This window comes from Pleurodeles waltl, chromosome 1_2 (genome assembly GCF_031143425.1).
Source record: "Pleurodeles waltl isolate 20211129_DDA chromosome 1_2, aPleWal1.hap1.20221129, whole genome shotgun sequence".
NCBI classification, from domain to species: Eukaryota; Metazoa; Chordata; class Amphibia; order Caudata; family Salamandridae; genus Pleurodeles; species Pleurodeles waltl.
The window spans coordinates 893296862-893311809 of NC_090437.1; positions in this window are offsets into that span (position 1 = coordinate 893296862).

Below are 14948 nucleotides of genomic sequence, written 5' to 3' on the forward strand. Positions count from 1 at the left end.
GGTGACAGAAAATTCTGGAATCAGAGAGGAGCCACAAATTTCCTTCCACCCAGCGTTCCCCCAACTCTTCTGATAAAAATGATACCTCACTTGTGTGGGTAAGCCTAGCGCCCGTGACAGAAAATGCCCCAAAATGCAACGTGGACACATCACATTTTTTTAAAGAAAACAGAGGTGTTTTTTGCAAAGTGCCTACCTGTAGATTTTGGCCTCTAGCTCATCCGGCACCTAGGGAAAGCTACCAAACCTGTGCATTTTTTTAAACTAGAGACCTAGTGGAATCCAAGATGGGGTGACTTGTGGGGCTCTGACCAGGTTCTGTTACCCAGAATCCTTTGCAAAGCTCAAAATTTGGCAAATAAAAACACATTTTCCACACATTTTAGAGACAGAAAGTTCCAGAATCAGAGAGGAGCCACAAATTTCCTGCTACCCAGCGTACCCCCAAGTCTCCCGATAAAAATGATACCTCACTTGTGTGGGTAGGCCTAGCGCCCGCGACAGGAAATGCCCCAAAACGCAACGTGGACACATCACATTTTTTTAAAGAAAACAGAGGTGTTTTTTGCAAAGTGCCTACCTGTAGATTTTGGCCTCTAGCTCAGCCGGGCACCTAGAGAAACCTACCAAACCAGTGAATTTTTTAAACCTAGAGACCTAGGGGAATCCAAGATGGGGTGACTTGTGGGCTCTGACCAGGTTCTGTTACCCAGAATCCTTTGCAAACCTCAAAATTTGGCTAACAAAACACATTTTCCTCACATTTTGGTGACAGGAAGTTCTGGAATCAGAGAGGATCCACAAATTTCCTTCCACCCAGCGTACCCCCAAGTCTCCCGATAAAAATTATACCTCACTTGTGTGGGTTGGCCTAGCGCCCGCGACAGGAAATGCCCCAAAACGCAACGTGGACACATCAATTTTTTTTTAAGAAAACAGAGGTGTTTTTTGCAAAGTGCCTACCTGTAGATTTTGGCCTCTAGCTCAGCCGGCACCTAGGGAAACCTACCAAACCTGTGCATTTGTAAAAACTAGAGACCGAGGGGAATTCAAGATGGGGTGACTTGTGGGGCTCTGACCAGGTTCTGTTACCCAGAATCCTTTGAAAACCTCAAAATTTGGCTAACAAAACACATTTTCCTCACATTTTGGTGACAGGGAGGTTTGGAATCAGAGAGGAGCCACAAATTTCCTTCCACCCAGCGTACCCCCAAGTCTCCCGATAAAAATTATACCTCACTTGTGTGGGTAGGCCTAGCGCCCGCGACAGGAAATGCCCCAAAACGCAACGTGGACACATCACATTTTTTTAAAGAAAACAGAGGTGTTTTTTGCAAAGTGCCTACCTGTAGATTTTGGCCTCTAGCTCAGCCGGCACCTAGGGAAACCTACCAAACCTGTGTATTTTTCAAAACTAGAGACCTAGGGGAATCCAAGATGGGGTGACTTGTGGGGCTCTGACCAGGTTCTGTTACCCAGAATCCTTTGCAAACCTCAAAATTTGGCTAAAAAAACAAATTTTCCTCACATTTTGGTGACAGAAAGTTCTGGAATCAGAGAGGAGCCACGAATTTCCTTCCACCCAGCGTACCCCCAAGTCTCCCGATAATAATGATACCTCACTTGTTTGGGTAGGCCTAGCGCCCGCGACAGGAAATGCCCCAAAACGCAACGTGGACACATCACATTTTTTTAAAGTAAATAGAGGTGTTTTTTTCAAAGTGCCTACCTGTAGATTTTGGCCTCTAGCTCAGCCGGCACCTAGGGAAACCTACCAAACCTGTGCATTTTTAAAAACTAGAGACCAAGGGGAATCCAAGATGGGGTGACTTGTGGGGCTCTGACCAGGTTCTGTTACCCAGAATCCTTTGCAAACCTCAGAATTTGGCTAAAAAAACACATTTTCCTCACATTTTGGTGACAGGAAGTTCTGGAATCAGAGAGGAGCCACAAATTTCCTTCCACCCAGCGTACCCCCAAGTCTCCCGATAAAAATTATACCTCACTTGTGTGGGTTGGCCTAGCGCCCGCGACAGGAAATGCCCCAAAACGCAACGTGGACACATCAAATTTTTTTTAAGAAAACAGAGGTGTTTTTTGCAAAGTGCCTACCTGTAGATTTTGGCCTCTAGCTCAGCCGGCACCTAGGGAAACCTACCAAACCTGTGCATTTGTAAAAACTAGAGACCGAGGGGAATCCAAGATGGGGTGACTTGTGGGGCTCTGACCAGGTTCTGTTACCCAGTATCCTTTGCAAACCTCAAAATTTGGCTAACAAAACACATTTTCCTCACATTTTGGTGACAGGGAGGTTTGGAATCATAGAGGAGCCACAAATTTCCTTCCACCCAGCGTACCCCCAAGTCTCCCGATAAAAATTATACCTCACTTGTGTGGGTAGGCCTAGCGCCCGCGACAGGAAGTGCCCCAAAACGCAACGTGGACACATCACATTTTTTTAAAGAAAACAGAGGTGTTTTTTGCAAAGTGCCTACCTGTAGATTTTGGCCTCTAGCTCAGCCGGCACCTAGGGAAACCTACCAAACCTGTGTATTTTTCAAAACTAGAGACCTAGGGGAATCCAAGATGGGGTGACTTGTGGGGCTCTGACCAGGTTCTGTTACCCAGAATCCTTTGCAAACCTCAAAATTTGGCTAAAAAACCAAATTTTCCTCACATTTTGGTGACAGAAAGTTCTGGAATCGGAGAGGAGCCACGAATTTCCTTCCACCCAGCGTACCCCCAAGTCTCCCGATAATAATGATACCTCACTTGTTTGGGTAGGCCTAGCGCCCGCGACAGGAAATGCCCCAAAACGCAACGTGGACACATCACATTTTTTTTAAAGTAAATAGAGGTGTTTTTTTCAAAGTGCCTACCTGTAGATTTTGGCCTCTAGCTCAGCCGGCACCTAGGGAAACCTACCAAACCTGTGCATTTTTGAAAACTAGAGACCTAGGGGAATCCAAGATGGGGTGACTTGTGGGGCTCTGTCCAGGTTCTGTTACCCAGAATCCTTTGCAAACCTCAAACTTTGGCTAAAAAAACACATTTTCTTCACATTTTGGTGACAGAAAGTTCTGGAATCAGAGAGGAGCCACAAATTTCCTTCCACCCAGCGTTCCCCAAAGTCTCCCGATAAAAATGATACCTCACTTGTGTGGGTAGGCCTAGCGCCCATGCCAGGAAATGCCCCAAAACGCAACGTGGACACATCAAATTTTTTGAAAGAAAACAGGTGTTTTTTGCAAAAGTGCCTACCTGTAGATTTTGGCCTCTAGCTCAGCCGGGGGCACCGAGGGAAACCTACCAAACCTGTGCATTTTTTAAAACTAGAGACCTAGGGGAATCCAAGATGGGGTGACTTGTGGGGCTCTGACCAGGTTCTGTTACCCAGAATCCTTTGCAAACCTCAAAATTTGGCTAACAAAACACATTTTCCTCACATTTTCGTGACAGAAAGTTCTGGAATCAGAGAGGAGCCGCAAATTTCCTTCCACCCAGCGTTCCCCCAACTCTTCTGATAAAAATGATACCTCACTTGTGTGGGTTGGCCTAGCGCCCGCGACAGAAAATGCCCCAAAACGCAACGTGGACACATCACATTTTTTGAAAGAAAACAGAGGTGTTTTTTTGCAAAGTGCCTACCTGTAGATTTTGGCCTCTAGCTCAGCCGGCACCTAGGGAAACCTACCAAACCTGTGAATTTTTTAAAACTAGAGACCTAGGGGAATCCAAGATGGGGTGACTTGTGGGGCTCTGACCAGGTTCTGTTACCCAGAATCCTTTGCAAAGCTCAAAATTTGGCTAAAAAAACACATTTTCCTCACATTTTGGTGACAGAAAGTTCCAGAATCAGAGAGGAGCCCACAAATTTCCTTCCACCCAGCGTACCCCCAAGTCTCCCGATAAAAATTATACCTCACTTGTGTGGGTTGGCCTAGCGCCTGCGACAGGAAATGCCCCAAAACGCAGCGTGGACAGATCACATTTTTTTAAAGAAAACAGAGGTGTTTTTTGCAAAGTGCCTACCTGTAGATTTTGGCCTCTAGCTCAGCCGGGGCACCTAGGGAAACCTACCAAACCTGTGCATTTTTCAAACCTAGAGACCTAGGGGTATCCAAGATGGGGTGACTTGTGGGGCTCTGACCAGGTTCTGTTACCCAGAATCCTTTGCAAACCTCAAAATTTGGCTAACAAAACACATTTTCCTCACATTTTGGTGACAGGAAGTTCTGGAATCAGAGAGGAGCCACAAATTTCCTTCCACCCAGCGTACCCCCAAGTCTCCTGATAAAAATTATACCTCACTTGTGTGGATAGGATTTCCGCCCGCGACAGGAAATGCCCCAAAACGCAACGTGGACACATCACATTTTTTTAAAGAAAACAGAGGTGTTTTTTGCAAAGTGCCTACCTGTAGATTTTGGCCTCTAGCTCAGCCGGCACCTAGGGAAACCTACCAAACCTGTGCATTTTTGAAAACTACAGACCTAGGGGAATCCAAGATGGGGTGACTTGTGGGGCTCTGACCAGGTTCTGTTACCCAGAATCCTTTGCAAACCTCAACATTTGGCTAAAACAACACATTTTCCTCACATTTTGGTGACAGAAAGTTCTGGAATCAGAGAGGAGCCACGACTTTTCTTCCACCCAGCTTACCCACAAGTCTCCTGATAAAAATGATACCTCACTTGTGTGGGTAGGACTAGCGCCCGCGACAGGAAATGCCCCAAAACGCAACGTGGACACATCACATTTTTTTAAAGTAAATAGAGGTGTTTTTTTCAAAGTGCCTACCTGTAGATTTTGGCCTCTAGCTCAGCCGGCACCTAGGGAAACCTACCAAACCTGTGCATTTTTAAAAACTAGAGACCTAGGGGAATCGAAGATGGGGTGACTTGTGGGGCTCTGTCCAGGTTCTGTTACCCAGAATCCTTTGCAAACCTCAAACTTTGGCTAAAAAAACACTTTTTCCTCACATTTTGGTGACAGAAAGTTCTAGAATCAGAGAGGAGCCACAAATTTCCTTCCACCCAGCGTTCCCCTAAGTCTCCCGATAAAAATGATACCTCACTTGTGTGGGTAGGCCTAGCGCCCGTGACAGGAAATGCCCCAAAACGCAACGTGGACACATCACATTTTTTTAAAGAAAACAGAGGTGTTTTTTTGCAAAGTGCCTATCTGTAGATTGTGGCCTCTAGCTCAGCCGGCACCTAGGGAAACCTACCAAACCTGTGCATTTTTGAAAACTAGAGACCTAGGGTAATCCAAGATGGGGTGACTTTTGGGGCTCTGACCAGGTTCTGTTACCCAGAATCCTTTGCAAACCTCAACATTTGGCTAAAACAACATATTTTCCTCACATTTTGGTGACAGAAAGTTCTGGAATCAGAGAGGAGCCACGACTTTTCTTCCACCCAGCGTACCCACAAGTCTCCTGATAAAAATGATACCTCACTTGTGTGGGTAGGACTAGCGCCCGCGACAGGAAATGCCCCAAAACGCAACATGGACACATCACATTTTTTTAAAGAAAACAGAGGTGTTTTTTGCACAGTGCCTACCTGTAGATTTTGGCCTCTAGCTCAGCCGGCACCTAGGGAAACCTACCAAACCTGTGCATTTTTAAAAACTAGAGACCAAGGGGAATCCAAGATGCGGTGACTTGTGGGGCTCTGACCAGGTTCTGTTACCCAGAATCCTTTGCAAACCTCAAAATTTGGCTAAAAAAACCAAATTTTCCTCACATTTTGGTGACAGAAAGTTCTGGAATCAGAGAGGAGCCACGAATTTCCTTCCACCCAGCGTCCCCCCAAGTCTCCCGATAATAATGATACCTCACTTGTTTGGGTAGGCCTAGCACCCGCGACAGGTAATGCCCCAAAACGCAACGTGGACACATCGCATTTTTTTAAAGTAAATAGAGGTGTTTTTTTCAAAGTGCCTACCTGTAGATTTTGGCCTCTAGCTCAGCCGGCACCTAGGGAAACCTACCAAACCTGTGCATTTTTGAAAACTAGAGACCTAGGGGAATCCAAGATGGGGTGACTTGTGGGGCTCTGTCCAGGTTCTGTTACCCAGAATCCTTTGCAAACCTCAAACTTTGGCTAAAAAAACACATTTTCCTCACATTTTGGTGACAGAAAGTTCTGGAATCAGAGAGGAGCCACGACTTTTCTTCCACCCAGCTTACCCACAAGTCTCCTGATAAAAATGATACCTCACTTGTGTGGGTAGGACTAGCGCCCGCGACAGGAAATGCCCCAAAACGAAAGGTGGACACATCAAATTTTTTTAAAGTAAATAGAGGTGTTATTTTCAAAGTGCCTACCTGTAGATTTTGGCCTCTAGCTCAGCCGGCACCTAGGGAAACCTACCAAACCTGTGCATTTTTAAAAACTAGAGACCTAGGGGAATCGAAGATGGGGTGACTTGTGGGGCTCTGTCCAGGTTCTGTTACCCAGAATCCTTTGCAAACCTCAAACTTTGGCTAAAAAAACACTTTTTCCTCACATTTTGGTGACAGAAAGTTCTGGAATCAGAGAGGAGCCAAAAAATTCCTTCCACCCAGCGTTCCCCAAAGTCTCCCGATAAAAATGATACCTCACTTGTGTGGGTAGGCCTAGCGCCCGTGACAGGAAATGCCCCAAAACGCAACGTGGACACATCACATTTTTTGAAAGAAAACAGAGGTGTTTTTTGCAAAGTGCCTATCTTTAGATTTTGGCCTCTAGCTCAGCCGGCACCTAGGGAAACCTACCAAACCTGTGCATTTTTGAAAACTAGAGACCTAGGGGAATCCAAGATGGGGTGACTTGTGGGGCTCTGACCAGGTTCTGTTACCCAGAATCCTTTGCAAACCTCAACATTTGGCTAAAACAACACATTTTCCTCACATTTTGGTGACAGAAAGTTCTGGAATCAGAGAGGAGCCACGAATTTCCTTCCACCCAGCCTCCCCCCAAGTCTCCCGATAATAATGATACCTCACTTGTGTGGGTCGGCCTAGCGCCCGCGACAGGAAATGCCCCAAAATGCAATGTGGACACATCACATTTTTTTAAAGTAAATAGAGGTTTTTTTTCAAAGTGCCTACCTGTAGATTTTGGCCTCTAGCTCAGCCGGCACCTAGGGAAACCTACCAAACCTGTGCATTTTTTAAAACTAGAGATCTAGGGGAATCCAAGATGGGGTGACTTGTGGGGCTCTGTCCAGGTTCTGTTACCCAGAATCCTTTGCAAACCTCAAACTTTGGCTAAAAAAACACTTTTTCCTCACATTTTGGTGACAGAAAGTGCTGGAATCAGAGGGGAGCCACAAATTTCCTTCCACCCAGCGTTCCCCAAAGTCTCCCGATAAAAATGATACCTCACTTGTGTGGGTAGGCCTAGCGCCCGCGACAGGAAATGCCCCAAAACGCAACGTGGACACATCACATTTTTTGAAAGAAAACAGAGGTGTTTTTTGCAAAGTGCCTACCTGTAAATTTTGGCCTCTAGCTCAGCCGGCACCTAGGGAAACCTACCAAACCTGTGCATTTTTCAAACCTAGAGACCTAGGGGAATCCAAGATGGGGTGACTTGTGGGGCTCTGACCAGGTTCTGTTACCCAGAATCCTTTGCAAACCTCAGAATTTGGCTAACAAAACACATTTTCCTCACATTTTGGTGACAGAAAGTTCTGGAATCAGAGAGGAGCCACAAATTTCCTTCCACCCAGCGTACCCCCAAGTCTCCTGATAAAAATTATACCTCACTTGTGTGGATAGGATTTGCGCCCGCGACAGGAAATGCCCCAAAACGCAACGTGGACACATCACATTTTTTTAAAGAAAACAGAGGTGTTTTTTGCAAAGTGCCTACCTGTAGATTTTGGCCTATAGCTCAGCCGGCACCTAGGGAAACCTACCAAACCTGTGCATTTTTTAAAACTACAGACCTAGGGGAATCCAAGATGGGGTGACTTGTGGGGCTCTGACCAGGTTCTGTTACCCAGAATCCTTTGCAAACCTCAAAATTTGGCTAAAACAACACATTTTCCTCACATTTTGGTGACAGAAAGTTCTGGAATCAGAGAGGAGCCACGACTTTTCTTCCACCCAGCTTACCCACAAGTCTCCTGATAAAAATGATACCTCACTTGTGTGGGTAGGACTAGCGCCCGCGACAGGAAATGCCCCAAAACGAAAGGTGAACACATCACATTTTTTTAAAGTAAATAGAGGTGTTTTTTTCAAAGTGCCTACCTGTAGATTTTGGCCTCTAGCTCAGCCGGCACCTAGGGAAACCTACCAAACATGTGCATTTTTAAAAACTAGAGACCTAGGGGAATCGAAGATGGGGTGACTTGTGGGGCTCTGTCCAGGTTCTGTTACCCAGAATCCTTTGCAAACCTCAAACTTTGGCTAAAAAAACACTTTTTCCTCACATTTTGGTGACAGAAAGTTCTAGAATCAGAGAGGAGCCACAAATTTCCTTCCACCCAGCGTTCCCCAAAGTCTCCCAATAAAAATGATACCTCACTTGTGTGGGTAGGCCTAGCGCCCGTGACAGGAAATGCCCCAAAACGCAACGTGGACACATCACATTTTTTTAAAGAAAACAGAGGTGTTTTTTGCAAAGTGCCTATCTGTAGATTGTGGCCTCTAGCTCAGCCGGCACCTAGTGAAACCTACCAAACCTGTGCATTTTTGAAAACTAGAGACCTAGGGTAATCCAAGATGGGGTGACTTGTGGGGCTCTGACCAGGTTCTGTTACCCAGAATCCTTTGCAAACCTCAACATTTGGCTAAAACAACATATTTTCCTCACATTTTGGTGACAGAAAGTTCTGGAATCAGAGAGGAGCCACGACTTTTCTTCCACCCAGCGTACCCACAAGTCTCCTGATAAAAATGATACCTCACTTGTGTGGGTAGGACTAGCGCCCGCGACAGGAAATGCCCCAAAACGCAACATGGACAGATCACATTTTTTTAAAGAAAACAGAGGTGTTTTTTGCACAGTGCCTACCTGTAGATTTTGGCCTCTAGCTCAGCCGGCACCTAGGGAAACCTACCAAACCTGTGCATTTTTAAAAACTAGAGACCAAGGGGAATCCAAGATGCGGTGACTTGTGGGGCTCTGACCAGGTTCTGTTACCCAGAATCCTTTGCAAACCTCAGAATTTGGCTAAAAAAACACATTTTCCTCACATTTTGGTGACAGAAAATTCTGGAATCAGAGAGGAGCCACAAATTTCCTTCCACCCAGCGTTCCCCCAACTCTTCTGATAAAAATGATACCTCACTTGTGTGGGTAAGCCTAGCGCCCGTGACAGAAAATGCCCCAAAATGCAACGTGGACACATCACATTTTTTTAAAGAAAACAGAGGTGTTTTTTGCAAAGTGCCTACCTGTAGATTTTGGCCTCTAGCTCATCCGGCACCTAGGGAAAGCTACCAAACCTGTGCATTTTTTTAAACTAGAGACCTAGTGGAATCCAAGATGGGGTGACTTGTGGGGCTCTGACCAGGTTCTGTTACCCAGAATCCTTTGCAAAGCTCAAAATTTGGCAAATAAAAACACATTTTCCACACATTTTAGAGACAGAAAGTTCCAGAATCAGAGAGGAGCCACAAATTTCCTGCTACCCAGCGTACCCCCAAGTCTCCCGATAAAAATGATACCCCACTTGTGTGGGTAGGCCTAGCGCCCGCGACAGGAAATGCCCCAAAACGCAACGTGGACACATCACATTTTTTTAAAGAAAACAGAGGTGTTTTTTGCAAAGTGCCTACCTGTAGATTTTGGCCTCTAGCTCAGCCGGCACCTAGAGAAACCTACCAAACCAGTGAATTTTTTAAACCTAGAGACCTAGGGGAATCCAAGATGGGGTGACTTGTGGGCTCTGACCAGGTTCTGTTACCCAGAATCCTTTGCAAACCTCAAAATTTGGCTAACAAAACACATTTTCCTCACATTTTGGTGACAGGAAGTTCTGGAATCAGAGAGGATCCACAAATTTCCTTCCACCCAGCGTACCCCCAAGTCTCCCGATAAAAATTATACCTCACTTGTGTGGGTTGGCCTAGCGCCCGCGACAGGAAATGCCCCAAAACGCAACGTGGACACATCAATTTTTTTTTAAGAAAACAGAGGTGTTTTTTGCAAAGTGCCTACCTGTAGATTTTGGCCTCTAGCTCAGCCGGCACCTAGGGAAACCTACCAAACCTGTGCATTTGTAAAAACTAGAGACCGAGGGGAATTCAAGATGGGGTGACTTGTGGGGCTCTGACCAGGTTCTGTTACCCAGAATCCTTTGAAAACCTCAAAATTTGGCTAACAAAACACATTTTCCTCACATTTTGGTGACAGGGAGGTTTGGAATCAGAGAGGAGCCACAAATTTCCTTCCACCCAGCGTACCCCCAAGTCTCCCGATAAAAATTATACCTCACTTGTGTGGGTAGGCCTAGCGCCCGCGACAGGAAATGCCCCAAAACGCAACGTGGACACATCACATTTTTTTAAAGAAAACAGAGGTGTTTTTTGCAAAGTGCCTACCTGTAGATTTTGGCCTCTAGCTCAGCCGGCACCTAGGGAAACCTACCAAACCTGTGCATTTTTAAAAACTAGAGACCAAGGGGAATCCAAGATGGGGTGACTTGTGGGGCTCTGACCAGGTTCTGTTACCCAGAATCCTTTGCAAACCTCAAACTTTGGCTAAAAAAACACTTTTTCCTCACATTTTGGTGACAGAAAGTTCTGGAATCAGAGAGGAGCCAAAAATTTCCTTCCACCCAGCGTTCCCCAAAGTCTCCCGATAAAAATGATACCTCACTTGTGTGGGTAGGCCTAGCGCCCGTGACAGGAAATGCCCCAAAACGCAACGTGGACACATCACATTTTTTGAAAGAAAACAGAGGTGTTTTTTGCAAAGTGCCTATCTTTAGATTTTGGCCTCTAGCTCAGCCGGCACCTAGGGAAACCTACCAAACCTGTGCATTTTTGAAAACTAGAGACCTAGGGGAATCCAAGATGGGGTGACTTGTGGGGCTCTGACCAGGTTCTGTTACCCAGAATCCTTTGCAAACCTCAAAATTTGGCTAAAACAACACATTTTCCTCACATTTTGGTGACAGAAAGTTCTGGAATCAGAGAGGAGCCACGAATTTCCTTCCACCCAGCCTCCCCCCAAGTCTCCCGATAATAATGATACCTCACTTGTGTGGGTCGGCCTAGCGCCCGCGACAGGAAATGCCCCAAAATGCAATGTGGACACATCACATTTTTTTAAAGTAAATAGAGGTTTTTTTTCAAAGTGCCTACCTGTAGATTTTGGCCTCTAGCTCAGCCGGCACCTAGGGAAACCTACCAAACCTGTGCATTTTTTAAAACTAGAGATCTAGGGGAATCCAAGATGGGGTGACTTGTGGGGCTCTGTCCAGGTTCTGTTACCCAGAATCCTTTGCAAACCTCAAACTTTGGCTAAAAAAACACTTTTTCCTCACATTTTGGTGACAGAAAGTGCTGGAATCAGAGGGGAGCCACAAATTTCCTTCCACCCAGCGTTCCCCAAAGTCTCCCGATAAAAATGATACCTCACTTGTGTGGGTAGGCCTAGCGCCCGCGACAGGAAATGCCCCAAAACGCAACGTGGACACATCACATTTTTTGAAAGAAAACAGAGGTGTTTTTTGCAAAGTGCCTACCTGTAAATTTTGGCCTCTAGCTCAGCCGGCACCTAGGGAAACCTACCAAACCTGTGCATTTTTCAAACCTAGAGACCTAGGGGAATCCAAGATGGGGTGACTTGTGGGGCTCTGACCAGGTTCTGTTACCCAGAATCCTTTGCAAACCTCAGAATTTGGCTAACAAAACACATTTTCCTCACATTTTGGTGACAGAAAGTTCCGGAATCAGAGAGGAGCTACAAATTTCCTTCCACCCAGCGTACCCCCAAGTCTCCTGATAAAAATTATACCTCACTTGTGTGGATAGGATTTGCGCCCGCGACAGGAAATGCCCCAAAACGCAACGTGGACACATCACATTTTTTTAAAGAAAACAGAGGTGTTTTTTGCAAAGTGCCTACCTGTAGATTTTGGCCTCTAGCTCAGCTGGCACCTAGGGAAACCTACCAAACCTGTGCATTTTTGAAAACTACAGACCTAGGGGAATCCAAGATGGGGTGACTTGTGGGGCTCTGACCAGGTTCTGTTACCCAGAATCCTTTGCAAACCTCAGAATTTGGCTAACAAAACACATTTTCCTCACATTTTGGTGACAGAAAGTTCTGGAATCAGAGAGGAGCCACAAATTTCCTTCCACCCAGCGTACCCCCAAGTCTCCTGATAAAAATTATACCTCACTTGTGTGGATAGGATTTGCGCCCGCGACAGGAAATGCCCCAAAACGCAACGTGGACACATCACATTTTTTTAAAGAAAACAGAGGTGTTTTTTGCAAAGTGCCTACCTGTAGATTTTGGCCTCTAGCTCAGCCAGCACCTAGGGAAACCTACCAAACCTGTGCATTTTTTAAAACTACAGACCTAGGGGAATCCAAGATGGGGTGACTTGTGGGGCTCTGACCAGGTTCTGTTACCCAGAATCCTTTGCAAACCTCAAAATTTGGCTAAAACAACACATTTTCCTCACATTTTGGTGACAGAAAGTTCTGGAATCAGAGAGGAGCCACGACTTTTCTTCCACCCAGCTTACCCACAAGTCTCCTGATAAAAATGATACCTCACTTGTGTGGGTAGGACTAGCGCCCGCGACAGGAAATGCCCCAAAACGAAAGGTGAACACATCACATTTTTTTAAAGTAAATAGAGGTGTTTTTTTCAAAGTGCCTACCTGTAGATTTTGGCCTCTAGCTCAGCCGGCACCTAGGGAAACCTACCAAACATGTGCATTTTTAAAAACTAGAGACCTAGGGGAATCGAAGATGGGGTGACTTGTGGGGCTCTGTCCAGGTTCTGTTACCCAGAATCCTTTGCAAACCTCAAACTTTGGCTAAAAAAACACTTTTTCCTCACATTTTGGTGACAGAAAGTTCTAGAATCAGAGAGGAGCCACAAATTTCCTTCCACCCAGCGTTCCCCAAAGTCTCCCAATAAAAATGATACCTCACTTGTGTGGGTAGGCCTAGCGCCCGTGACAGGAAATGCCCCAAAACGCAACGTGGACACATCACATTTTTTTAAAGAAAACAGAGGTGTTTTTTGCAAAGTGCCTATCTGTAGATTGTGGCCTCTAGCTCAGCCGGCACCTAGTGAAACCTACCAAACCTGTGCATTTTTGAAAACTAGAGACCTAGGGTAATCCAAGATGGGGTGACTTGTGGGGCTCTGACCAGGTTCTGTTACCCAGAATCCTTTGCAAACCTCAACATTTGGCTAAAACAACATATTTTCCTCACATTTTGGTGACAGAAAGTTCTGGAATCAGAGAGGAGCCACGACTTTTCTTCCACCCAGCGTACCCACAAGTCTCCTGATAAAAATGATACCTCACTTGTGTGGGTAGGACTAGCGCCCGCGACAGGAAATGCCCCAAAACGCAACATGGACAGATCACATTTTTTTAAAGAAAACAGAGGTGTTTTTTGCACAGTGCCTACCTGTAGATTTTGGCCTCTAGCTCAGCCGGCACCTAGGGAAACCTACCAAACCTGTGCATTTTTAAAAACTAGAGACCAAGGGGAATCCAAGATGCGGTGACTTGTGGGGCTCTGACCAGGTTCTGTTACCCAGAATCCTTTGCAAACCTCAGAATTTGGCTAAAAAAACACATTTTCCTCACATTTTGGTGACAGAAAATTCTGGAATCAGAGAGGAGCCACAAATTTCCTTCCACCCAGCGTTCCCCCAACTCTTCTGATAAAAATGATACCTCACTTGTGTGGGTAAGCCTAGCGCCCGTGACAGAAAATGCCCCAAAATGCAACGTGGACACATCACATTTTTTTAAAGAAAACAGAGGTGTTTTTTGCAAAGTGCCTACCTGTAGATTTTGGCCTCTAGCTCATCCGGCACCTAGGGAAAGCTACCAAACCTGTGCATTTTTTTAAACTAGAGACCTAGTGGAATCCAAGATGGGGTGACTTGTGGGGCTCTGACCAGGTTCTGTTACCCAGAATCCTTTGCAAAGCTCAAAATTTGGCAAATAAAAACACATTTTCCACACATTTTAGAGACAGAAAGTTCCAGAATCAGAGAGGAGCCACAAATTTCCTGCTACCCAGCGTACCCCCAAGTCTCCCGATAAAAATGATACCTCACTTGTGTGGGTAGGCCTAGCGCCCGCGACAGGAAATGCCCCAAAACGCAACGTGGACACATCACATTTTTTTTAAAGAAAACAGAGGTGTTTTTTGCAAAGTGCCTACCTGTAGATTTTGGCCTCTAGCTCAGCCGGCACCTAGAGAAACCTACCAAACCAGTGAATTTTTTAAACCTAGAGACCTAGGGGAATCCAAGATGGGGTGACTTGTGGGCTCTGACCAGGTTCTGTTACCCAGAATCCTTTGCAAACCTCAAAATTTGGCTAACAAAACACATTTTCCTCACATTTTGGTGACAGGAAGTTCTGGAATCAGAGAGGATCCACAAATTTCCTTCCACCCAGCGTACCCCCAAGTCTCCCGATAAAAATTATACCTCACTTGTGTGGGTTGGCCTAGCGCCCGCGACAGGAAATGCCCCAAAACGCAACGTGGACACATCAATTTTTTTTTAAGAAAACAGAGGTGTTTTTTGCAAAGTGCCTACCTGTAGATTTTGGCCTCTAGCTCAGCCGGCACCTAGGGAAACCTACCAAACCTGTGCATTTGTAAAAACTAGAGACCGAGGGGAATTCAAGATGGGGTGACTTGTGGGGCTCTGACCAGGTTCTGTTACCCAGAATCCTTTGAAAACCTCAAAATTTGGCTAACAAAACACATTTTCCTCACATTTTGG